Consider the following 27,302-nt stretch of genomic DNA (forward strand, 5'->3'; position numbering starts at 1 on the left):
AAATTTACTAAGGGATGTTAACTAGCACATAAAGATCAGAATGTCACAGTTCAAGTTTTTTTTTTAACGTTTATTTTGAAAGAGAGCTCACACACGTGAGTGGGGGGAGGGGCAGAGAGAGAGAGAGAGAGAGAGAGAACCCCAAGCAGGGGCTCAATCTCACAAACCTGAGATCATGACCTGAGCCAAAATCAAGAGTTAGACACTTAACCGACTGAGTCACTCAGGCACCCCGAATGTCACACTTTGAATCCATGTATCTGGGAACAACCCTCAGCTTCGTTGTGGATTGACTCCAGCAAAGATGTTTCAGGTCCTGCTGGTGGGCACAGACCACAAGCTGACACTGACAAAGGTGGCAGCAGAACTACGCTGTTGGCCCTGGAAACTACAGGTCTCTACAGCTGCCCTCACCAAAATGTCATTCTGCTGGGTACATGCTTTCTCTGATGACTCAGTCCCAAAACAAGGTCTTGTGAGACCTCAACCAATTAGCAGAATTCAAATGCTGCATTACAGATTTAAAGGAAGCCGGCAAGTGAGATTTAAGGTTTCTTCACTGGGCAAGCATCACTGTCAGAGGAGGAAATTCCCCCAAATCCTGAGATTGTTCTTGAGGTGATAAACAAGTAGAAAACAAGACAAATGTCCAGCACAAGGCTCATTATTTGTTTTGTTTTCACTTCTCACATCTCTATAAAACTTGATAGCCTTCCCTCCTGCTAATACAATAGAATCTCCCACAGTGGAAGTTTCATTGATTCATAGTTACGAACTTGCAGCCCATCATACTTTTCAGCTTCCTCTGTTGAAACTGTAGATCATCATGAGAAACAAATACCAATAATGTATGAAAAAATAAAACTGTGCTACAGATGTTGCATTTTAAATGTAGTACAGGGTTTTCCCATTCTTTAATTCTGCAAAAATGTCGCCCAGGAAAGAAAGGTCAAGGCTAGTGTTAACTTCAGCTACCACTTCATAAAGCTGTTCCCTCCCCATTCAAGTCCCTCTAAACTGTAGCTGATTTGTCACAGAAGCAATGATTAATGAGAATTTAACAACCACTCTTCCAATAAAGACTAACAGGCAGGCCCACTGCCCAGTAAATTGTGTAAATAACACAATGTTAAATAAGAGCATTTAAGATCTCAAATTTCCATTTACTCGATTTTTACGAAATTCTTTCATAATAATCAAAAAGCAGATCAGGAGACTTGTGTTCCATTTTGGTTCAGATCATCTCCAGATGATGATGAGCTTGGGTCTCCAGGGCAAATTATTTAATAATCCTAGTACCCACTGTTCCCATTTTTAAAACTGAAAAATAGAGATTTTTTAGCTTCCAATATTTGATCCTATATCCATTAAGAAACTGCATGCATAATTGTTATTTTTTAATTAAATGTTACAAGGAAACAGCTTGAGAATTATAACATAATAAATATGTGGCCAACTGATGATAAAACAAAAAACATAGAAATATTTAAGTAGATTATAAACTGCTTAGCTTGAGTGGAAACAAACATAACCTAATTCTTATGACACAGGATATGACTAACAATGGGCCATTCTGAGTACAGAGTATGGGCACTGTCCCTCTGTCATCTGGCTTACTTTCTCCTTTCCAAATTGCTAACAAATGACCATATTTTGGACCAGAAGAAGCAGAAGCTTGAGATGAAAACTGGCTTCTGCTCTGTGGGTAAGGCTATAGAAGATGAGGTAGTTAGTTGACTTTTCTTCCTTTTTCATAGCCTTTTTTATATCATGAGTCCTTGGGAATTTGGGTAAAGCAAAGATACTGAGTAATTTCAGACTGGGATGATCTTTATCCCTGTGTTTCTTTAATGTGCATTTTCCTCTATCAAAAACCTGGAATTCTCTAGAGGTAAAGACAGGTTTTCTTCTTCTTCTTCTTCTTCTTCTTTTCACTTTTTAAAAATAGTTATTGTTGTACTCCAGGAAACTGAATATAAAGCCTAAGCTTTTGAAAAACTACTGTGTACTCTTCACAATTTAATGCATTACCATGTTATCAGTTTGATTTTTTAAAAAATATATCCATTTGAGTTAGGTCCAAGACTTTTATGCATGAAAGGGAAAAATTGGTCCCACTTTTAAATGAAAGCACATGCTAACTAAAACATTGTATGAAACATCTGTATAACGTACAATACAGAATCATTGACTCTGTGATGGGAAATTCAGACTAGACAATATGAACTTTTTAAAAGACTTGTCATCACCACATAGCAAATCTAAGGAATTACGGTGCAATAAGTCTATATTTATAATATACATGAGTTAACGGAAAGACATTATTATCTTATTATGATTATAGTAACTTCATAGAAAAGCAATATGATAAATATGTAGTGTGCTTCTTCCATTACCTCAGCAGTAAAAGATGCTTGGTGGGCACCTTCTTCCAAACTGACCACCCTGGTGAACGTGAGATAATTAATCTTTTCTTCTCCCCTTGAGAAGTCATGATTCTCTTCTCCTTTACCAGGAAAAGGGAGGCCACCCGGCACATCCTTCTATGCTGTCACCTGGCAAGGTGGGGCTTTTAATTCATTTTCATGTTTATATGTGGTTTAGACCATATTTAGTTTTATTTTCTGTCCTGAAACTATAACTCTAGTCTGCTAGATAATGAAACCCAATAAAATGGCCTCCACAGCTTTCTGCCCTGAATCTCACCTCTAAAACAAAATATAAGTGGGGGTGATTTCTCTCTTCAATAGAAAATGTAACTAGAGATGAAACCAAGTCTGCTCTGCATGGTTTTTATGTTCATGTGGTTTCCAGGGAAACCTCGCCCTGATATTTCTAAATGTTAGGATAGTAACTGGTACCCCCTCAGATTCTGTCTTTGAACAACTTAAAAATGTTCATGGCATCAAGGAAAGAGGGGCAAGAGCTATTGAAAAAAGAAAAATTTCATTTTTTAAAGATACATTTTAAATTACACCATAAAGGGACCACAGAAAGTGGGAGTATCTAAAAGTGTAAGTGAGTGGAAGAGAAAGTGGTCTTTGTTTAGGTGAACAAACAAGTAAATCTTTATTTAGGGTAGCTTTTCAGATTTCAGAGGAAGACAATAACTTGCAAGTCTGATGTTTCAATTACCTGAATACCTCTATTGCAAATGAAGAAGGGTCACAGAAGAGGAGGGTGGCAGGTATATGACTCTGTTAAAGAAATGTATTTATTGAAAGAGTCAAACATATAAACTAATGAAATTAATTTATTTTAACCCTTTAATTTGCATAAATATAAACATATGTTAATGATATGAAATAGTAAAGGTTAAAAAAGTTACCCCAAAGCAGTGTAGCTCTTTACTTTATGTATTTTTTAAAATTTCACTTTTTTTAAAGTTTATTTATTTATTTTGAGAGAGAGTGAACATGTGCATGTGCATTGGGGAGAAGCAGACAGAGGAGGAGAGAGAGAATCCCATAGAGTCTCCACATTGTCAGCACAGATTCCAACAAGGGGCTTAAGATCATATATGACCTGAGCTGAAATCAAGGGTCAGATAGATGCTTAACCAACTTAGCCACCCAGGTGCCCCTAATCTTCACTTTAATAAAGAATACAATGGGGACGCCTGGATGGCTCAGTCGGTTGGATATCAGACTTCGGCTCAGGTCAGGATCTCCCAGTCCGTTGAGTTCGAGCCCCGTGTCGGGCTCTGTGCTGACAGCTCGAGCCTGGAGCCTGCTTCAGATTCTGTGTCTCCCTCTCTCTCTGCCCCTCCCCTGCTCATGCTCTGTCTCTCTCAAAAATAAACATTAAAAAAAAATTTTAAAAAGAATACAATGTACTTTTTCTCTTTAATTTCTCTTTCTCTTATTATTTTTGTCTTGACTTTCTTTCCTTTCTACCTATTAAAAATCAACCTTTCATTTCAGGCCTTCCTCACATATCATGTCTGTTAAATGATGCTTGCTTCAACCCTTCTCAAATGCACTTAAAATTGGTAAGATATTTTGCATTAAGTTTATCTTTGTAAAACACAACTTTCTAAATATTGCTCCAGCTTCTTTGGAAGTAAAATGTTATCAATGGATAATATTCTTTCTCTATAGCTAAACCGTTCTCTGATTTAACCTTGTATGGTTAGAATGTTAATTTAGAAATCAACTCATCAACTCTAAAAACATGGCAGTGATGGACAGGGAAAGTAGACCAGAGGAAGTGAGAAAAAAGCACAAAGATTGCATCTGAGCTGTGTTATTTGATACTTCAATTAGCTCTGATCAAGAATTAAAGCATGGCAGGCTCCCATAAGGATTAGTGACTTCTTCCCTTGGGTAGGAAGTGAAGGATGGACAGGAGAAATATATTCCCACCTCTAACATTGCTTGAGAGGAAAGGAACATTGGTAAAAGTTCCCATTATATAGATTCAGGTTGGAATTTAGGGCAAAAGATTCATTCAACAACCATTTTAATATGGATTTACTATTATTATTACTATTACTATTATCCTTTTGGAAAGCATGGAAATGCTTGTTTGATTATTACCATTTAGCACAGTCCTTGGCACAAAGTAATATGTCTATTATATGTTTTTTGTTGAGTAAGAGAATGAAACAGAAAGAGAATTATAAGCTGTCCCAATCCTAGCTCAGGTTGCTCTGGAGGAGGTAGACTTTAACCTAGACTAAAAGCACAGATATCAGTTAGATGCTTGGGCATAAGGGAAGAAGTAATTCTAATATGGACATTCTAAGCACACGTGGAGATGAAAACACCTGAAACCTCATGAATATCTCACTTGAATGTTTATAAAATTGATCTCTTCTAATTCTGGCAAACAATCTACATAATTTAGGATTTAAAATGAAATATTATACCTGGAGTTTTTATTTAGACATAGCCTTCATAAACTAACTGAATAATTGTGATCCTTTACATCATGCTGTGAAAATGCCAACCTTTTAATTCCTCCAAGCATCTTGGTGCAGATGGTCCCTTAGTGCACAGCTAACAACTGTCACTTTATTTTACCAATATCTAAGAGACAGAATGATTACATCTACATCAATCATCCTGAATAATAGGGGAAAAATCATTGAATTATTACAAAATAAATGTCTCTCAGTTTTTAGAGAAAAGTCTGTGATTTGCAATAGTTATTTGTGATAATGTAGGAGACAGTCACACATGTGACAATATTCTATTCTCTTGAGTCAGAGGTGGGACATGAACAAGTTTTCAGCGGATGAGCAAAAAGGTGACTTATTACTCCAGAAAGCTTTGGCTTTCTTTTTAGGATGAGAGAGTGTTCCAACAAGCATCAGGCAGAATTACTCAATTGTCTATCACTATGGCAGTGTCTCCATGTACCAAATGGCTTAAATGTGTTGATGGATGGGAAAGGAAAGCAAACCACTTATTCAAACATCTTGTTCTCTTGGGTATTTTGACAGCCTTTAGTACCTACATAGAAACCTCAGTTTCAACTGAGATCATAGCTACAGGCTTATGTGATATAATTTTTCTGTCTTAACAATTATGTCAATCTAATCAGCAAGACTGAAATTGGCTATTCTCTCACAAAATTAAAAAAGGAACTGATAGGAAAGAGGAAAATTATTTATTAACTTCTTGTCCCTCTCCACAGTTAGATGGGTTATACAGGTTCACAAATACTGGCTCCAATTATTAGAGCCACTTAATAAACAACAATAAATTGGATTAGTGCATATTTCATCTGCTTCATCCTAACACAGATAATGTCTATACCTGAAAAATGCCTTCAAAAAATGATTCAGCTGTTTGAATGTTTTGTTTTGCTGATTTAAAATATCTTACTCAAGGATTTAATTATACTAATTAGCAGATTTAGTGCCCCCCACCCCAAAAAACATGGGCAATATCTTCCTATGTTATTTCCAAAAGAGGACCTAATATGGGCTAGATATATTCCTGGAACTCAGTAAATCATTTGGGTTGGTTGAGGACTGTGGTCTTTGTCTTTTGTCTGACATTAGTATGCCACTTTTCCAAATGCCCAATATATTTATCAAAATATCCTGACAATAATTGTGCTGTATGTTTTGTATTTGCTTTTTTATTTACTTCTTCATGTAGCACACTCATTTCGTTGTTTTGGAGTTATAGGGCAATGGAAAAACTACAATTTTCCATCTTATTAAAATCAGGAACTTTCTCAGCAGTAAGTTAAAAACAGCTGAACAAAAGCACTTCAAACTTGGCAGGTGGCTAGGACTCCTGAGGAATCATGTCACAGCTAAGTTTCAAAGAAATATCTGAAATTAAAGTTTAGATGGTTTTAAACATCCCTCGGAGTCCAAACTTTTGGCAGATATGAAGATTTAAGAAATCATTTTGGAAATGAGGAAACTAGCCCAACCCTCTTTTTCACCCTGCTTAGAAAGATTAAGGCAAGGACTAAATCAGCAATGGGGTTAGAAAAATAGAAATCCTACCATAATAAGTTAGAAATGTCTTTATTCCTGCGGCTTAGTGACAAAGTGGCAGTGGTTATGTGGTCAACCTGGAACCATCTTGGCCAAGAATTCTAGTACTAACTATTCTAATCATTAGCTACATAAATTAAGAAAACTCCATTATCTTCTCTGTTCAGTTTCTCCTTATGTCCCACGTAGATCACAGTATTATCAATTGGGTTTTAACTGTGATATCTTTGAAGATACTTTGAAAAGACAAAGGAACTTACAATCATCATTTGTAGTTTCTCTGTCTCTCTCCCATTAGCCTACCACAGAATTATTGGATTGTCTCAAATTTCTTATTTGGTGTTGTTAGCAGACTTCACTTAAATGACAAAAGAAAGTCTGAGCTCACATCATTCCCAAATCCAGCAGTTATAATTATGTTTATTCAGTGCCATGGAAGTCAGCAATCCAAGATGAGTCATTTTAAAGGCTGATGTTGTCAAGATGATGAAATTAGTCATGTAGCCAATGTGATTTGGGTAATCAGATGATCAGAATATCTGACCAAATCAAACTAAATTCCAATTATTTCCATTTTCAACTTTGTTAGTCATTTGAATTTTCACTAAGATTAAGCAATCCAAACCACACTAGCTTGCAAGGAAGAAATGAAGCAAACAGACAAATTAAGAACTCGGGTAATGGTAGCACACATTGAAAGTAGAAGTATAAATTAAGAAGTTTTATGAGAAAAGTGAAACAATCATCATTACCACCATCAACAAACTTATTATACATAAAATGAGCAAGACATTGCAAAGCATAATAAGATACTTAAAGAACTGTGAAGCATACAACTTGCACTTTAGAAGCATATAATATAGAGCTCTTAGATTTCACCACAGAAGATTAATAATTCTAAATAGAGTATTTGTTATATCTCAAGTGAGTGATATAGATGGTGGATGTTAAAGGAGCTTAGAGGAGTAACACAATCATTAGGAGCTGAGCAGTCAGAGAAGGTCTTAGAGCAGATCCTGGCTATAAGCAATTAAGTATAAAGTTATCCAGTAAGAATAATAACGTATAGATTATTTCCTATGTATGCCTCATACCAAAGATGCTAGGACCAAAAGAGTTGTCTGGGAAATGGGAGTAAATTTAAAAAACAAGTTAAGATAAAAGTAATCTACATGGTAATTGCATTGGAATTACTAAAAATGAGGAATAGTTAGATCTACTTGCAATGTACAAGGGCATACAATGGCTTTGGATAGGATCCAAATTGGATTCAGTACCCAAATTAACTACGCCTAATTGCAAGGTATGGCGGTAGGTATCCTCTTAGATTAGAGTTGTGGTTCTAGGGTGGACTATTCAATTTTGAGAAAAATTCTGGCCAATAGTTTGGATGAAAAGAAATCAGGATTAGGCACTGGGGCAGAAAGTGGCTGGGCGTCAGGTAGTGGATTATAATCCACTAAGACTACAGTGAACAAAGTAAGCAGTCCCCACTCATACAGACTGGAATGGGTACCACTAGAATATACACAAGATCTCATTCTAATCTCATTGGATACTGGATAATCCACTAACTCTAGTCAGTAGTGACTGGGACCTCCAATATGTTGTCAGATTTGGTTTCTCTTTGCACAAGAGTTCTGTCTTTTCTTGAACTCAGGGTTTTGAATTGTCTTGTACACATCAAAGACAGTAGGTTTGGGGCAGGAAAGGACTGACTTTAGAAGTGTTGTCCAGTTGGGGCTACTGTTGATTCATTCTGAATTGTCACTGAAATCCTCAGACAGCATTAAGTAGCAGCAAGGAGGTGGGAAGGGCTATTTGAGTTTGTTCCTTCACTGCTAGAAATGACTTTTTATAGTTCATGGCTTACATAGCTCTGTAGCTAGTCTAAAGCCACAGTTACAAAGTTTTATAGCTCATATCCCAAATCACATTGATTCTATAGGACATATGTCAATTCTAAAAAAATTTTTAACATTTATTTATTGCTGAGAGACAAAGAGAGACAGAGCACAAGCATGGGAGGGGCAGACACAGAGGGAGACAGAATCTGAAGCAGGCTCCAGCTCTGAACTGTCAGCACAGAGCCTGATGAGGGGCTTGAACCCACAAACTGTGATATCATGACCTGAGCTAAAGTCAGATGCCTAACCAACTGGCCACCCAGGCACCCCGGACATATGTCAATTCTAGAGATTAATCACACCATAGGACTCAATTTTATAACACATTATAAAAGATTATGCTGATTAAACACACACTCCTCCACACGCATATTTACATTGAAAATGGATTATAGCATTTTGTAATGGCCAAAATGACATTTCTAAGGCATTCCTAAAATGATTAACCTTGTCATTTTCCAACCCTTTTTGCTCAGCCTATCTATGGAGATCTGTGCTGTTAACATTTTGTTTTTTTTTTAAATTCCTGCTCAATGACTGATGGAATACAATGGAACAACAATTCTTAGCCCACAGAGCTCAAGAGCCACTTAATCAGTAAGGAGTGCACTGGCAGTGCTATGGACTGAGATTCCTTTAAAATAGCTAAGCCACAACCCAGACCAACTGATGAGTGACAAGACTGATGCATAAACCCAGAAGGAGAACAAAGCCTGCTATTCTTGCTCTCAAATGTGTGCTTTTCAAAGTTATTAATCCTATATGTGTTGGCAATAAACTTTTAATGATCTTCTTCTTGTATCACATTTAATCTTCATCACTCATGAAATGAGTTGGACATATATACTATCTTTATTCTTCAGGTAAGGAAAAATTTGGTCAAGAGATTAATATACTCCACATTTCACCTCAATAGTGAGAAAATGGAAAATACAACACAAGTCCCTTACTCCCAGAACCACTCTTTCCATTGCAAGACAGTGCTTTCAAAATTTTCCCAAATATACTGGAGTCAACAATCACTGCTTAGATACCAATGCCAGTTTTTGACAGTTTCTCAACAGCACATAGGTACTAATCAACTGTCCCAAATCAACAGCACATAGGTAGTAACTTTTCTTACAATCTTGGTGGCAAAATGCATTTTTTTTTTGATCCAAGAAAATTCTAATAATTATCTAAATGTAGTTTATTAGGAACAATTTGACTTAAAGCTTTGAGATAATTTTTTTTCACTCATAAACCGTTCTCATACATCTAGACTTAAATATTAGCTAATACAGGAACTTCCTTAGTAGCAACTCTCTGAGTCAGTGTTTTATGTTCTATGTAGGAATGAGTAGTGGATAGAAATTTCCCAAGACTTGATTCTTTTACTCAAGGAATTGGAACAGATTTAGGTTGACATCTATGAACAAAGGAGCATTTATAATGCACATGAAAAATGTAAATATAAATTGATAAGCTAAGCATTGATGAAATATGAAACATCAGAATAGTCATAATGATATTAAATTAGTAAAGATAATTAGTAGGAAGAAATATCTGAGCCATGTGTCAAAGGAAATACAAAATTTGGATTTCTAATTTCTCTTTTTCTTCTTCTTTTTTTTGTACAAGCTCTATACCCAATGTGGGGCTTAAACTCACAACCCTGAGTCAGGAGTCACATGCTCTACTGACTGAGCCAGCCATGTGCTCCAAAATTTGGATTTCTGGAGCACTGTGTGTGTATATGAATTTCACACCAATGGAAGAAAATGAGTAGAGACACAATTATCAGCAAATTCTATGCCCAAATCAAGAGTCAGTCTTTAACAATGGTCACCTTGACCCACAGCAAACCAAACAACTCAACTTATACTCAATCACCTTAAAAGTGATTATTGCCTTATATTATTACATAGAATGTTCAAAGTATAAGGAGTCAAATAAGATAGGCCTTGGTTAAAATCATGACTATCCTGACATTTAACTGTATACTTTACCAAGTAGCTAAAAATTTTTCAGTTTTCCCATATATAACTTATGAATAATTTTACCTACCTATCACACTGTGAGGAAATAGAGACATAATGTATGTGAAGTACTTAGCACAGAGCCTGTCATATTGGCTCCATACTGCTATCATTCAAGCAGATGTCTTATACCTTTTGGAGATGGTGGTAATTTTTTTTATTCCTTTCATTAAAAGTACTTGATGTACAAGACTGACACTCAGTTGAACTTTACAAATTCCAACTTTTGGACTGCATGCAATCAGTGGATTGGGCACATGGTATGTTAACTATTAATTAATGACTCTATATGCCTTATGCCAATTATCTATAATTCTCTTTTTTTTGAGCTAAAAATCTATATTTTTTCTTTAAAAATGTGTTATATAATATGACTCCTACCCTAGTTGCTCTCGTTTTCCACTAATTCATTTCCTACTAAGTGTTCTTCTTAATAAAATTAAAATGGTCATGTCATTTAACTAAGTGCTTTGCATGTACAAGCAACTTATTTACTTATGTCCTGCCTATAGGCATCGCAAAGCCTTTTGGAAAATAATATATTATGAGAATGGATACATGGCTACAGTATAACAAAAGAAATGTGTGGTCTTGTTTCAGAAGAAGATCTGGTGTGGACTCCAGTTGTTCTCTCCTTTCCACATCACCACCAGACTCCTAGGTTTCAGGATATCCTCTTAAAAATTGGTAGAATTGGAAAGTTTGGGACCATTGAAAGGCAGGTGAAACGTACTGGGAAAACTGAGGCTACCTATGTCTAGGGTCACAGACAGGCATCACTTCTGGATAGCCAGTGGGAGATGTTTCAGTGTTGATTAACTAAAATATGAAATATTATCCTTATCCTCAAATAGTTTTCAAATATGTTAGGACATACAGTCATTGATATTTTTAAGGGCAGAAATTCCCTTCAGATGTTAGATTCAGACTCAGTGCTGGAGGTGATCAGAGATGAGAAGGATTAATTTAGATTCAGTACCAAGACATCTGAGTTAGGCATGGAAGAATGAGTAGAATTCTAAGGTGTATTTCTGAGATATATTTGCTGATAAAGTTAGGGCTACAGAATATAGTAAGTGAAGGAAACGACATTTTTAAAAAGTCAGAGAAATAAGGAAACATGATGTTTTTGTTCATCTTTCCGTATTGGTTGGAGTACAAGCTTTATTGTGTGAGGACAGTATTATATATATATATATATATATATATATATATGGTCAGGAAATATATATGGTCAGGAAGATGCTGTGCTGATGGAAAACTTTGCTTCATTTTGAAAGACAGGCTGAGTTTTATTACTTAATTTATTATTCATTCAATATATAGTGTTTACTCTGTGCCAGGCAATATACTCAGCACAATTTGGAAGATAATGTGGATTCATTTATATCTATATCTGTATCTATATCATCTGTATCTATATCTATACTATATCTGTATCTATATAGATTGCTTGTTAAAAAAACGAATGGAAGATTTGTTTACTTTTTAATTATTCCAAGTTTAGCTGAGAAACTAGGAAGTAGAAGTTTTCTTCGTAATTTGGGGCACTCATGAAAGGCACCAGGTGGCCATTCGTATCTGTTCATTTTTTGCTTCAAAGCCTGAAAAAATACCAGAGTCATAGCCTACAAGTCTTTACTGCCATTAATGTGACATATTTCTTCTTTGCTATAAAGGTTAAGAGCTGTAGATGTGAGATCCTCTGAAAAGTTTTAAAAGGTATCTGACATCTGCTGAGGACTTGTCACAAAATTAAAAAAAAAAAATCTTGGGGTCAGTTTTCAGGGAGTCTTCTGTGCTACCACATCTACACTGAAAATACCTCTGGAAACTACCTCTCCAGCTTCACACTTGATGGCAGTGTTCTGCAGCAAATCTGGAGAAAATACTCAGATGCATCCTAACAGCCTGTATTCAGATTTATTGGGAAGCCAGGCTCCATTCGAATGTGCACATTATTCTTATTGAGAGTCATCAATGCTTTGTCAAACTCTACAAATGTCTTTTAAATGATCATTAAAGTAAAAAGACAATGAAATGTGGGAGCCAAGCCTTAATGCAGTCATAATAATGTTCACCCCTAAATCTGAGTTCCCAAATCATCCAACCACAGAAAGAGCATAATTAGCATGTGAAATGTAAAGGAATGATAACAACCTTGGGGTCTTCCTTTGGATCCTGAGTCACTGCTGTTGATATGTTCCCTAACTAAGCTGGTATGCTGAGAACAGGGAATGAAAGGTTAGATTTTAGATGCTCTTTCAGCCTTTGTAATTGCACCACTGTAGAAACCCAAATCTTGTTGGAGAGTAGGGTTTTCAAGGAGAAAAAAATCCAATGATAGGAAGACGTAATTGCCTAAGGTATATGTAAATATTTAAGTATAAATATATGTGAGCTTGCTGTCTATTTATAGACACAGCCATGTGTGTATTTGCATCTCTGTGTGTGCGTGTATGTATGCACACAAAGACATTAATTTAACTCACCCGGATACTTATTTCTGGATATGACTGTTGGAAACACATCACACAACCATCCAAATTTCTATCCCAAATGCTGTTCAAGACTGTAGATAATTAAATATTTGTAGTTGCATCAGGAAAGCAGAATCAATAGCAGGCTTTCTAGTTAAAAGTTTGTACCTCTTCATAGTTTTGGCATTTGTTAGTTTCATATGGCATTGTTGCTGATCAAATTTATTAAATGTTTTACTCAAAATCATGAAGTGCTTAAATCTGGCTGTCATTATTATGCAAACCCTAGTTTCAGCGAGGCACCATTCCTTAGGTAGGACAAAGCTATGAAAGAAGCTACACAGCTTAAAGTAAAATGCTGATTTCTAAAAGATTAGCGTAACTTGATCCATGTAACCCCCAGTCTATTCAATAAATACAGTCAGATTGTAACAGAATCAGTCCCTGTACAATAGCCATCTTTGCTTTCTTCCAAAACCACTTTCAACCTCAACCAATCATTTGTCCTTCTGGACACTCGTCATAAGAGAAATCAGAGGAAAGAATATTCATTAAAATGATCACTTTTCCTCAGGCTACAAGTTAGAAAATGGGTAACAATACTGATGGCTATCATTTGTACACGGACTTGCATGTTCCAAAGCATACTTATATAGTCTCTGTTTCTGTTTCTCTGTCTTTCTACAATTCTCTTTTTCTTTCTCCTTCTTTCCTCACAACAGCCTTAAAGTACCAAAAAAAAAAAAAAAAAAAAAAAAAGCAGGCTTTATTGTAATTCCTGTGTTGCTAAAGGGGAAATGAAAATATGAAGGGGTAATTTGCCTTAATTATGATTGAAAAACTGTTGAAAGGGATAATTAGGATTTGAAATCAAGTCCCTGATATTGTAAGCTGTATTCTTTGGCAATCATAGTAACATGATCCGGTAAATTTGGTGAAATAATCTGGTGAAATTTGGTGAAAGTGAAACCTAATTACTTTCAAAGACTAACGTATTTGTGGCAAAGGCAGGACTAGAATCTGTTACCTTATTTTAAGTTTCATGGTCTTAGAAACACTTGAGAGTTTTCTCTCACTTTACTGTGATTGAGATTAGGGGATCCTAGTGCTTCCTTCCGAGCCAGAACGAGCCTGACCGCATACTTATAAAGGAGCTTCCAATCAGCTGGTACTGTCAAAGTTGAGCTCTAGTTTGAAGTGGGACAAAGAGGGTGAGAAGATGAAAGGAAAGTCCTTTCATCAGTGCATTCATTTTTCAGATCAGTAATGTTTATTGATCATGAACTGAGTGCCAGGCTCTGCACTTGACATTCGGCATTCAAACCAAATAAGAGAAGTCTCTTGCCTTTATTCTCCTTGTGTTCCCAAGATCTTTATAGGTCTACCCTCCACTTTCAGAGCCCTCTGACCCTCTCTACCATAATTCTTTCCCTGCTTGAATATATACAAATTGATTTATACTAAGGTATTTCAGCTATAATAGAGGAGACATTTGAGGACAAGGGATACTTGAAACCAAACATAGAGGCTGGTCTGGGTTCCACCTGTCTCAACAGTAGTCCCACAGATATCAAACAGAAACAAAGCAATCAGAAACACTGACAGTTCTCACACAGATTCAGGTCTATCTTTAATATTTGTGGGGCCCAGGGCAAAAGTATAAGTGGAAGACTGTAACCCACTCTTTGCCCACTCAACACTTTTGTCCCACACTGCAAGGAGTCTCAAGCCATGTGGATGCTAGGAACACTCTTCTCCTCTTCATCAATCCCTCCCCACCCCAACAACTGCTAAGCAACTTACTTTTGGCTGTTTTGCATGGGGGCATGGTTTACCTTGAGAGGATATTCTGAGAATGCTGCTCATGTAGGTCCTAAGGTGGGCCCAGGGTATGAGAAGAGAAGCAGGCCCATGGTCTAGAAGAGGGGAGACGCATCTCCTTGATGCTGAGGTTTTCTTGCTTCATGGGAAGAGTTGTGGCCAGAGAAGGGCCAGATTGGAGGCCTCTGAAATACAGCCCCCAGGGCAGGAGTCCCTACTTCCCAGGTCTAAGGATGGTATTCTTCTGGTCTACTCCTGAAAAAAAATAAACAAAATTTATTCTCAGATTTGTCATTTTTTTTAACTGTCTTCATGTTTTTAGGAACCTGAAAATTAATCACACCCACCCTCCCAGGCCTCCTCAAGAAACTTCTTTATACCCAGGTGCTGGTATTTATATACCTTTTGGGTCTGATCAGGCTTCACATAGGACTTCTAATAGCTTGCTACTTAGTATGCTTGTGAACCTATTGCAAAAAGATTGCCTAAGAAATGGAGAGTCCTAGGTCTCACTCCCAGATCTACTGAATCAAAATCTGCATTTTACCAAGATTCCCCAGTGATTCATATGCACAATAAAATCTGACAGGAATTGACCTAATTGACTTATTTTACAAGTAGATATAAAGTCCTTATATAATTTGTAAATATCCAATACTTTTGATTTGCATTTTCTTGATGATTAATGATGTTGAGTATTTGTTGTACTCAAGTACTTGTTGGCCATCTGTATGTTTTCTATTGAAAAACATCTACTCAAATCTTCAGCACATTTTTTTTAATCAGATTGTTTGGGTTTTTGTTGTTGTTTTGCTATTGAGTTCTACAAAATACAAGTATGGCAATGTTTTTTTAAAGAGAGCTTATAGAGAAGAGCTCAAGGCACAAATAAACTGCCTAATGGAAGATTTCATAAAGGATACCAATTCTGAACTCTCAGAGAAAAGAAGTATGAGGGAAGTGAGGAGTCACTGAATTTAAGAGGCAAACTTCAGAATAAAATAACCAAAAATGGCATATGCACCAGGTTGCAAGTAAATAAGAGTAACTGCACAATTAAGAACCTATTTATAGTTTCGGTGAACTTAGTTTCTCTAGAGTAGTGGAGACTGAAATCAGATTATAAGTTTCAGGAGGTAAGGAGAAAGTAGCATCTGAGGAATTAGAAACAGACAATGATAGTTAATCTTTCAGAGCGCACAGCTGCAAAGTAAAGCAGAGAGACAGGAAGGTGGTGTAAGGGTACCCATCCTGGGAAACTATTTTCAGGATTGGAGTTTAAACTATAAGAGCACCAATTAAATGGGAGTAGGGATAGAATAAGGTACTAAAAGATTCAGGGGCACCTAGGTCCCTCAGTTGGTTAAGCATCTGACTCTTGATTTCAGCTCAGGTCACGGTCTCATGGTTTGTGAAATCAAGCCCTGCATCGGGCTCTGCGCTGACAGCAGGGAGCATGCTTGGGATTCTCTCTCCTCTCTCTGCTCTTGCACTTGCATGCTTTCTCTCACTCTCTCAAAATAAAAATAAATAAACTTTAAGAAAAAAGAAAATGCAAGAGGAACTGCTTTAAGAATGAAGATGGAAAAGTTGTCTATGAATAAAAGTTGCACCTAAATTTCTCATAGTGAAAGAAAGAATTCATGTGTGTGAAAGTGAGAGAAAGAGAAGGAGAACGTAGATGGTTTTGAGGTTGTAGGTTGGAAGTTACTGAGAAGGTGAGGCAGATTACACCTGATAAGTTCAGTTTTCTGGAATAAGAGACACATTTTTTGATTAAAGTGAGGAGAGAGCATTGATGTGGGGTTTACTGAAGATGCTAAACTATACTTCTGCCTAAAGTTCTCTTGATTCTGTAAGCTGGAATTCTGCTCCTAACCTGCTGCTCCTAGGGGTCTTTAATTTTTATATCTGGACTACCTTTAATTCCTACTGGTTCTCCTAAAACGACCTTTGAAGTGGCATGTCATAAAAGAAACTTTGTTGACACGTGTCCTTTTTAACTTCATTGAGCTCCTAAGCATCTTCCTCCTAAAAACTTCACTAACCTGCTTCAGATTAACTGTCTATTACTTATCTTTGCTGCAAATCATATCTGGATAGATTTTATATTACTTTCAGCATTTTTACATCAAATCAACTTAGTCTAATCAACTTAGTTTTCTGGGGTTTTTTGTTTCTTTGTTTTTTGCTGGAAGTAGAATCAGTGGTCTTATGGTAACAATTTCAAACCCAAAATGTTTGAAGGGAATTTAGGGATAATTGCTTTTAAAAGTAATACAACAAAAACCATTTCATTTAAGTCAAAGTATGGCAATCAAACTGGTACATGTGCCCTTGTATATGAACAAGATAACTATCACTATGAACTCCCCATTGAGCTGCTAATGCACAGAGAAGAGGATGAAATTGTGAGAAATTTAGAAGTTAGGCTGACTTAGTACAATCCAAAAGATCAATTTTGGATTTAAGTTTAAAAATGGGTTAGAGGGGGTTCACAAAAGGTTTTTCTAGTCAAGTTTAATGAATATAATTTTCACAGTTCTAAGTTGAAGACAGTCAAAGCTAGTTACTAAGATAATAAGTTACCACCACATTACAATTTACAAAGAAAACTCCTTGCTCATCCTAGTCAATTATTAAAATAAATCCTGGCCCAGGATTTAAAATCCTATTATAAGCCCTGATTCCTTGGGATAATTCTTATTGTAAACAAAATACTCACATTATTGCTAGTCAACCTCTTTAAGAATTTACAAAAGCTAATTGTTGCTCATTAAGTCAATCCAATTTTTTTCTTGGTATTTGAGTATCCACAAAAAATCTGGCCTCAATTTTCCTATTGATTAACATACAAGCAGCTTTTTCCCATATGCTTATCCATTTCTCTTTCTATGCCTTTGGTCATGTTTTTCCTGGAATGCCTACCTCAACATTGTCCTTCTCAAAGTCTTTCCATTCTGAAAGGATAAGCTGAAAATATATAAGCTCATGGAGGGTTTCTTAAATGATCTCAAAATCCATTTTATAAATTCTCTGAATTTAGCTACATTGGGAGATTATAAATCACAAATTTGTATTTATCAAGAACTTTATTTAAAAATAATGTATTTAGCTTTGGACATGTATTTAGTGTTGGACGGTTCTTGAGAGATCCCAACGTTCTTCAATGTTTTCCTTTTTTTCCATCTACATATATTGTTTTCCAAAATAAATTGTAATTTAAAAAAAAATCAAAATTATTATGGTTCCTGGAATTTTAGAGTACATAGGTTAATGCTGTGCATTAAGCACATGTTCAGCAGACACCTAGAGGTCAAGTGATTGACTGAGTTGTTAAGTTCAGTGTCAGAGTTTGATTTGGGGAGTCACTTTTTATTGGCTGGGGGCCACTGTTGTTCAAATATTTAGTGATGCCAATAGGCAGAAAGTTAACATAAATATCTGTTCTGGCCTTTCATGGCTAGAGAGGCTTATTCACCTGAAACAAATACTTCCAGTATTCACATCTATGTTTTTCACTGTATTGAGTGTTCTAAGATGAAATTAAATCAATTAGAAGTGCTATTATATAAGTTCAACTCTTCTGAATTGTAGAATATTTCTAGAAACATTTTATCTATCTTAATTTTCATAGTCTTATGAGAATATTCTCAACAGAAAGTTATTCATTTTAATTTCATGAGTATCATTTAAAAAAAAAGTTCCTCACAAAGTATTAGACTTTAAAAGCATCATGTTGAAGTAAGATTGACTCATTTACCAGTCAGAATAGATGAGGGAAAAAGCACAAAGTGAACAAAGCAGGAAGTATAGGCCAACAAAATCCAATTTCCTCCAGTAAATTACTGTGTGCAGATAACAGCAAACAGGTCATTTAAACAGACTAGATGAATCATTTATCCATTGTTCAGAGCCAGCAAAATTCATTGCTCTGTAGGAACATCCTGGTTATTGACAAAATTTTTGTGTGTGTCATTTATCAAGAACTTACTAGTTTAAGGGAACTAGTTTATGGACTTCTTCCCAAATCAGAAATGAGAAGACATCTTAGCTCAGAGGAAGTGGAACTGAGGGAGCAACCTAAAATACTTGTAGATGGCCTCAATCAGTTGGCCAATATACATCAAGGAGGTATTTTCTAGGAATTGTGAGAAAGATTCAGTGCCATATGTAAATTACATGAGTTTTAAAAATGTATTACCTATGCTAAGTACTCAATTATATATTCCTGTGTCATTCTATTTGTGTGCATATTTTATCTCCCTGACTTTATTATAAACATCTTATAAAATCAGGTCATATGTATTATCCTTTTTTTTTTTAATTTTTTTTTTCAACGTTTATTTATTTTTGGGACAGAGAGAGACAGAGCATGAACGGGGGAGGGGCAGAGAGAGAGGGAGACACAGAATCGGAAACAGGCTCCAGGCTCTGAGCCATCAGCCCAGAGCCTGACGCGGGGCTCGAACTCACGGACCGCGAGATCGTGACCTGGATGAAGTCGGACCCTTAACCGACTGCGCCACCCAGGCGCCCCATGTATTATCCTTCAATTGTATGTATCTCCAAGAATGCCAAAATCAGAGGAGGTAATAATAAATGCATTTTTATTGGTTGATTCAGATCAACAAATTTTCAGCAGGCTTTGTGGGAATCATCAACTTATCACCCTAGACTAGAGGATCACTTCTTTTGCAAGGTCTAGATAGTATTTTAGACTTTGTGGGCCAGAGACTCTCTGTGGAACCTACTCAACACTGCCATTGTAGTGTGAGAATTGTCACAGACAATGTAAACTAATACCTCTGGCTGTGAACCAATCAAAGTTTATTTACAAAAGCAAGCCACCTGTGGGCTGTAGTTTACCAAACTCTGCCCTATGTCATCTTTGAATTCTATGTAACTACTCCATTACAGGAGACACTTACAAAAACATGGTATTATATAATCAACTATTGTTAAAAGATGGACCCATTCAGTGACTATCTCATACAAAATTAGACAAGCTAGCTGTGAAGTGAATTCTATGGTGTGAATGAAGAAAGGAGAAGCATCTAGAAAATCTAGTGAGTAAAAAAAAAAAAAAAAGAAAATCTAGTGAGTCAACCCACCATATTATTCAATATTTCCATCTTTGGAATCACTCATAAAAGTCACAGAACTAGCAAAGTTATATAAACAGGTAGTTTTTGCCAACCAATTAGCAGGTTAATTATCTAACCTACTGGCATCCATTTTTACAAAGAAATAAAACTCTATAAAAGAAACAAAACTGTGAAGAGTGGGCCTAAAACTGATGTTCTTTTAACACACACATATATATATATATATATATATATATATATATATATATATATATTTTGTTGCTTTCTTAAAACCAATATTTAAATAATATTGTATAGTCATTGAAGGAGGCAGTTGAAATGAAATACCCAAATAAATTATGGCAATTCAGCTATTGAGAGACTAAGCAGGCAATGATATCAATAACATGCTACTGTATAGTTATATTAATTAAAGAGAATATTTCAAAAGACAATAAAAAAGTCATCATGTTACAAAATACCATAAAAGATATCCTGTATTTTTTATTAATTTTTTAAAAATTACATCCAAGTTAATTAGCATATAGTGCAAATATGATTTCAGGAGTAGATTCCTTAATCCCCCTTACCCATTTATCCCACCCCCCTCTAACACCCCTTCCAGTAACCCTCTGTTTGTTCTCCATATTTAAGAGTCTCTTATGTTTTCTCCCCCTCCCTGTTTTTATATTATTTTTGTTTCCCTTCCCTTATCTTCATCTGTTTTCTCTCTTAAAGTCGTTACATGAGTAAAGTCATATGATATTTGTCTTTCTCTAATTTCACTTAGCATAATACCCTCCAGTTCCATCAACATAGTTGCAAATGGCAAGACTTCATTATTTTCGATTGCTGAGTAATACACCATTGTATATATGTACCACCTCTTTTTTACCCATTCATCCATCGATGGACATTTGGGCTCTTTCCATACTTTGGCTATTGTTGATAGTGCTGCTATAAACAGTGGGGTGCATGTGTCCCTTCAAAACAGCACACCTGTATCCCTTGGATAAATGCCTAGTAGTGCAATTGCAGGGCTGTAGGGTAGTTCTATTTTTAGTTTTTTGAGGAACCTCCATACTGTTTTCCAGAGTGGCTGCACCAGCTTGCATTCCCACCAACAATGCAAAAGAGATCCTCTTTCTCTGCATCCTTGCCAACATTTGTTGTCACCTGAGTTGTTAAGGTTAGCTATTCTTACAGATTTAAGGTGATATCTCATTGTGGTTTTGATTTGTATTTCCCTGATGAGTGATGTTGAGCATTTTTTCACGTGTTGGTTGGCCATCTGTATGTCTTCTTTGGACAAGTGTCTATTCATGTATTTTGCTCATTTCTTCACTGGATTATTTGTTTTTTGGGTGCTGAGTTTGATAAGTTCTTTGTAAATTTTGGATACTAACCCTTTGTCTGATATGTCATTTGCAAATATCTTCTCCCATTCTGTCGGTTGACTTTTAGTTTTGCTGATTGTTTCCTTCGCTGTACAGAAGCTTTTTATTTTGATGAGGTCCTAGGAGTTCATTTTTGCTTTTGTTTCCCTTGCCTTGGGAGACGTGTTGAGTAAGAAGTTGCTGCGGCCAAGATCAAAGAGGTTTTTGCCTGCTTTCTCCTCGAGGATTTTGATGGCTTCCTGTCTTACACTTAGTTCTTTCATCCATTTTGAGTTTATTTTTGTATACGGTGTAAGAAAGTGGTCCAGGTTCATTCTTCTGCATGTCACTATCCAGTTTTCCCAGCACCACTTGCTGAAGAGACTGTCTTTATTCCATTGGATATTCTTTCCTGCTTTATCAAAGATTAGTTGGCCATACATTTGTGGGTCCATTTCTGGGTTTTCTATTCTGTTCCATTGATCTGAGTGTCTGTTCTTGTGCCAGCACCATACTGTCTTAATGATTACAGCTTTGTAGTATAGCTTGAAGTCTGGGATTGTGATGCCTCCTGCTTTGGTTTTCTTTTTCAAGATTGCTTTGGTTATTCGGAGTCTTTTCTGGTTACATACAAATTTTAGGATTATTTGTCCTAGCTCTGTGAGGAATGCTGGTGTTATTTCGATAGGGATTGTATTGAATATGTAGATTGCTTTGGGTAGTATCGGCATTTTAACAATATTTGTTCTTCCTATCCAGGAGCATGGAATCTTCCATTTTTTTTTGTGTCTTCTTCAATTTCTTTCATAAGCTTTCTATAGTTTTCAGTGTATAGATTTTTCACCTCTTTGGTTAGATTTATTCCTAGGTATTTTATGGTTTTTAGTGCAATTGTAAATGGGATCGATACCTTGATTTCTCTTCCTGTCGCTTCATTGCTGGTGTATAGGAACGCAACGAATTTATGTGTGTTGACTTTATATCCTACAACTTTGGTGAATTCATGAATCAATTCTAGCAGTTTTTTGGTAGAATCTTTTGGGTTTTCCATATAGAGTATCATGTCTCCTGTGAAGAGTGAAAGTTTGACTTCCTCCTGCCAAATTGGATGCCTTTTCTTTCTTTGTGTTGTTGATTACAGAGGCTAAGACTTCCAATACTGTGTTGAATAACTGGTGAGAGTGAATATCTCTGCCTTGTTCCTGACCTTAGGGGGAAAGCTCTCAGTTTGTCCCCATTGAGGATGATATTAGCATTGGGTCGTTCATATATGGCTTTTATGATCTCGAGGTATGACCCTTCTATCCCTACTCTATTGAGCGTTTTTATCAAGAAAGGATGCTGCATTTTGCAAATTCTTTCTCTACATCTATTGAAAGGATCATATGGTTCTTATCCTTTCTTCTATTGATGTGATGAATTACGTTAATGGTTTTGCGGATATTGAACCAGCCCTGCCTACCTGAATCCTACATGGTCGTGGTGAATAAGGTTTTAATGTATTGTTGGATCCGGTTAGCTAATATCTTGTTGAGGATTTTTGCATCCATGTTCATCAGGGAAATTGGTCTATAGTTCTCCTTTTTAGTGGGGTCACTGTCTGGTTTTGGAATCAGGGTAATCCTGGCTTCATATAAAGAGTTTGGGAGTTTCTCTTCCATTTCTATTTTTTGGAACAGTTTCAAGGGAATAGGTGTTAATTCTTCCTTAAATGTTTGGTAGAATTCCCCTGGAAAGCCATCTGGCCCCGGACTCTTGTTTTTTTGGCAGATTTTTGATTACTAATTTGATTTCCTTACTTGTTATGGGTCTGTTCAAATTTTCTATTTCTTCCTGTTTCAGTTTTGGTAGTGTATATGTTTCTAAGAATTTGTCCATTTCTTCCAGATCACCCATTTTATTGGCATATAATTGCTCATAATATTCTCTTATTATTGTTTTTATTTCTGCTGTGTTGGTTGTTATCTCTCCTGTTTCATTCTTGATTTTATTTATTTGGGTCCTTTCCTTTTTCTTTTTGATCCATCTGGCTAGTGGTTTATGAATTTTCTTAATTTTTTCAAAGAACCAGCTTCTGGTTTCATTGATCTTTTCTGTTTTTTTGGTTTCAGTAGCATTAATTTCTGCTCTAATCTTTATTATTTCCTGTCTTCTGCTGGTTCGGGGTTTTATTTGCTGTTCTTTTTCCAGCTCCTTGAGGCGTAAGGTTAGGTTGTGTATCTAGGATCTTTCTTCCCTTTTTAGGGAGGCCTGGATTACTATATACTTTCCTCTTATGACCGCCTTTGCTGTGTCCCAGAGGTTGTGGGTTGTGGTGCTATCATTTTCATTGGCTTCCATATACTTTTTAATTTCCTCTTTAACTTCTTGGTTAGCCCATTCATTCTTTAGTAGGATGTTCTTCAGTCTCCAAGTATTTGTTCCTTTTCCAAATTTTTTCTTGTGGTTGATTTCGAGTTTCATAGCATTGTGGTCTGAAAATATGCACGGTATGATCTCAGTCTTTTTGTACTTGCTGAGGGCTGATTTATGTCCAAGTATGTAGTCTATTCTGGAGAACATTCCATGTGCACTGAAGAAGGATGTATATTTTGCTGCTTTAGGATGAAATGTTCTGAATATATCTGTTAAGTCCATCTGGCCCAGTGTGTCATTCAAAGCCATTATTTCCTTGTTGATTTTTTGATTAGATGATCTGTTCATTGCGGTGAGTGGGATGTTGAAGTCTCCTACTATTATGGTATTACTATCAATGAGTTTCTTTATGTTTGTGATTAACTGATTTATAGATTTGGGTGCTTTCACATTTGGTGCATAAATGTTTACAATTGTTAGGTCTTATTGGTGGATAGACCCCTTAATTATGATATAATGACCTTCTTCATTTCTTGATACAATCTTTATTTTAAAGTCTAGATCGTCTGATATAATTATGGCTACTCCAGTTTCTTTTGTTGACCATTAGCATGATAGATGGTTCTCTATCCCCTTACTTTCAATCTGAAGGTCTTTAGGTCTAAAGTGGGTCTCTTGTAAACAGCATCTAGATGGATCTTGTTTTCTTGTCCATTCTGTTACCATATGTCTTTTGATTGGAGGATTGAGCCCATTGACATTTCAAGTGAGTACTGAAAGATATGAATTTATTGCCATTATGTTGCTTGTAGAGTTGGACTTTCTGGTGGTGTTCTCTGGTCCTTTCTAATCTTTGTTGCTTTAGGTATTTATTTCTTTATTCATTCATTCATTTATATTTTCATCTTTTTTCCCCTCAGAGAGTCCCCCTTAAAATTTCTTGCAGGGCAGAGCACCTGGATGGCTCAGTCGGTTAAGTGTCTGACTTCAGCTCAGGTCATGATCTCGTGGTCTGTGAGTTCAGGCCCCCCATCAGGCTCTGTGCTGACAGCTCAGAGCCTGGAACCTGCCTTGGCGTCTGTGTCTCCATCTCTCTGCATCTCCCCCATTCTCACTCTGTCTCTCTCAAAAATAATGAAACATTAAAAAATTAAAAAAAAAATTCTTGCAGGGCTGGTTTAGTGGTCCCAAACTCCTTTAATTTTTGTTTGGGAAACTTTTTATCTCTCCTTCTGTTTTGAATGACAGCCTTGCTGGATAAAGAATTCTTGCTGCATATTTTCTGATTCAGCACATTGAATATATCCTGCCACTCCTTTCTGGCCTGCCAAGTTTCTGTGCACAGGTTTGCTGCAAACCTCATCTACTTTCCCTTGTAGGTTAAGGACTTTTTTTCCCTTTCTCCTTTCATTATTCTCTCCTTGCCTGAGTATTTTGTGAATTTAACTATGATATGCCTTGTTGATGGCTGCTTTTTGTTGAATCTAATGGGAGTCCTCTGTGCTTCCTGGATTTTGATGTCTGTGTCTTTCCCCAGGTTGGGAAAGTTTTCCACTATGATATGCTCACATAACCCTTCTACTCCTATTTCTCTCTCTTCCTCTTCTGGGACCCCTATGATTCTGATGTTGTTACTTTTTAATGAGTCACTGATTTCTCTAATTCTTAAATTGTCCTCTTTTGCCTTAATCTCCCTCTTTTTTTCTGCTTCATTATTCTCCATAAGTTTTTCCTTTATATCGCTGATTCTCTGTTCTGCCTCATCCATCCTTGCCACTGCAGCATCCATTCATGATTGCAGCTCACTTACAGCATTTTTTATTTCATCCTGACTAGTTTTTACTTATCTCCATAGAAAGGGAGTCTAATCTATTTTCGACTCCAGCTAGTATTCTTATTATCATGATTCTAAATTCTGGTTCAGACATCTTGCTTGTAACTATGTTGGTTAAGTCCCTGACTGTCATTTCTTCCTGCTCTTTTTTGGGGGGTGAATTCCTTTGTTTTGTCATTTTGAATGGAAAAAAGGAATTAATGAGGTAGAAAAAATTAAACTTAAAAAAATAAAATTAAAAAATTATTAAAATTAAAAAATTAAAAACATACACACACAAAATCAAATAAACGATGCTAGATCCTGGGTGTTTTTTGGTCTGGGTGTTGAAAGTGGCTTGATAGATTAGAGAAAAAAAGAGGGAAAAAAAGAAAAAAGAGCAAATTGTTTGAAATTTTGAAAAAATGAATACACTGAAGTAGACTAAAGTGAAATGATGTAAGTAAAACAGAATTTGAAAAAATTTACACAAAAGTAAAAAACATAGTGGAAAAAATTAAAGAAAAATATTTTTAATAAAAATTAAAATAAAAATGATTTTTTCTCTTTCTGTATTCAAGAAAAAGAAACGAAAAAAGAAAAGAAAGAACAAAGGGCAATCATTTGAAAATTTGAAAGTGAATACACTGAAGCAGACTAAAATAAAATGATGGAAGTAAAATAGAATTTGAAAATATTTACACAAAAGTAACAATATAGTAAAAAAATTAAAGAAAAAGTTTTTTGAAAAAAAATTGAAAACAAAAATGATTTTTTTCTCTTTCTGTATTCAAGAAAAAGAAAATAAATGAAAAAGAGGAAAAAAAGAAAAAGAAAAGGAAAATTGAATAGATGGACTTGCTAACAGACTGAAATATGACTGAAATTACTTCATTTTTCTCTAGAAGTTAGACTTTGAAGCGCTTTATAGTCCATAAACTAAGCAGGCATTGAAACTTCTGTTCCTGAAGGTGGAGGTTGGCTCAGTTGGGCGGGGCTTAGTGTAAATGTTCTGTTCTCCACTAGATGGCACTTTTAGCCTACTGGGTTGGATTGTTGTGGCACTTGTAGGTGTGTATGCGCATGCATGGAAGCGGTGAAAATGGAGTCACCCATCTACCCAGTCTCTAGTATCAGAACTCTGTTCACCCTGGTCAGCAATCCCACACCTGTCCTCTGTCATCAACTTTCGTCCACTCCCCGCTTTTACACCATCCGTGACCAGGTCCCAGGTAGTACCTCTCTCCTGAGTTTTGTCTCAGATGCGGCTGTTTTCCCCAGCAGCTTTGACCCGTTCTTCCCCTCTGCAGAGCATCTTACTGAGCAATGGCCGAATGCTGGCCACACCCAGGAATGTTCATGGGACCTGCTGCTGCCGATGCCAAGACTGTAGCCAGGTGACAGTCCACCCCAGGAAAAGTTCACAAGATAGTGTAGCAGCAGTGTTTCAGGGATTATGGAAAATCACAACACACATCTGGCATCAGGCTTCATCCTTAACGACCTTATTCCAGCACCAGCGAATGCGGCCATTCTCTGGGGTCTGCTTGGACCAGGTGGCCTCACAGCCTCTACCAAATGTCCTTCCAGCAGTGGAACGACTTCTCCCCGTTTGGCCTGAGAAGCTCCCAGACCCTACTCTGCTCCTGGGGATTTGCCCTTCCCACCAGAGCACCACCAGGTATTGTGGTGTGGAGTTTCAAATTCTGCACTCCCCCTATTTACAGTTTTAATGGGATTTAAACCTCTCCTTTCACCCTTTTTAGTTCAGTCCCTGCAGCTGTTTCCAATTTTCCACTTTCTCTCCAGCTGCTTTTGGGGAGGGGTGCTTTTCCCATCTTCCCCCTACCCCTCCCCCCCCCCCCCCCCCCCCCCCCGTCTCCATCCTCTCTTGGAATGCAAAAGCGGTTCCCTGTCCTCCGTGGCTTCTCTCTCCCCAAGTTCACCTCTCTGTGCTTCGCACCTGCTGAGTTCTGTGGTTCAGG

The 27,302-nt window shown here is 36.5% G+C and overlaps 2 long non-coding RNA genes across 3 annotated transcripts in view; one reads left to right on the top strand and one right to left on the bottom strand.

The window, feature by feature from the left end:
- Positions 1 to 27,302, bottom strand: part of LOC123381411 — a 212,567-nt gene that overhangs the window by 178,507 nt on the left and 6,758 nt on the right. Inside the window, exon 2 of the long non-coding RNA XR_006588328.1 lies at positions 14,701 to 14,941. This is a non-coding gene — a long non-coding RNA (uncharacterized LOC123381411). The remainder of the gene's footprint in view (positions 1 to 14,700; positions 14,942 to 27,302) is intronic.
- LOC102899566 lies at positions 1,594 to 9,160 on the top strand. Of its 2 annotated transcripts, XR_002147081.3 has the most exons (4): positions 1,594 to 1,705; positions 2,516 to 2,563; positions 3,924 to 3,991; positions 8,937 to 9,160. It is a non-coding gene; the product is annotated as an uncharacterized LOC102899566 (long non-coding RNA). The 2 variants fall into 2 exon arrangements; XR_006588326.1 differs by lacking the exon at positions 2,516 to 2,563.

Source organism: Felis catus, chromosome D3 (assembly GCF_018350175.1).
Source record: "Felis catus isolate Fca126 chromosome D3, F.catus_Fca126_mat1.0, whole genome shotgun sequence".
NCBI classification, from domain to species: Eukaryota; Metazoa; Chordata; class Mammalia; order Carnivora; family Felidae; genus Felis; species Felis catus.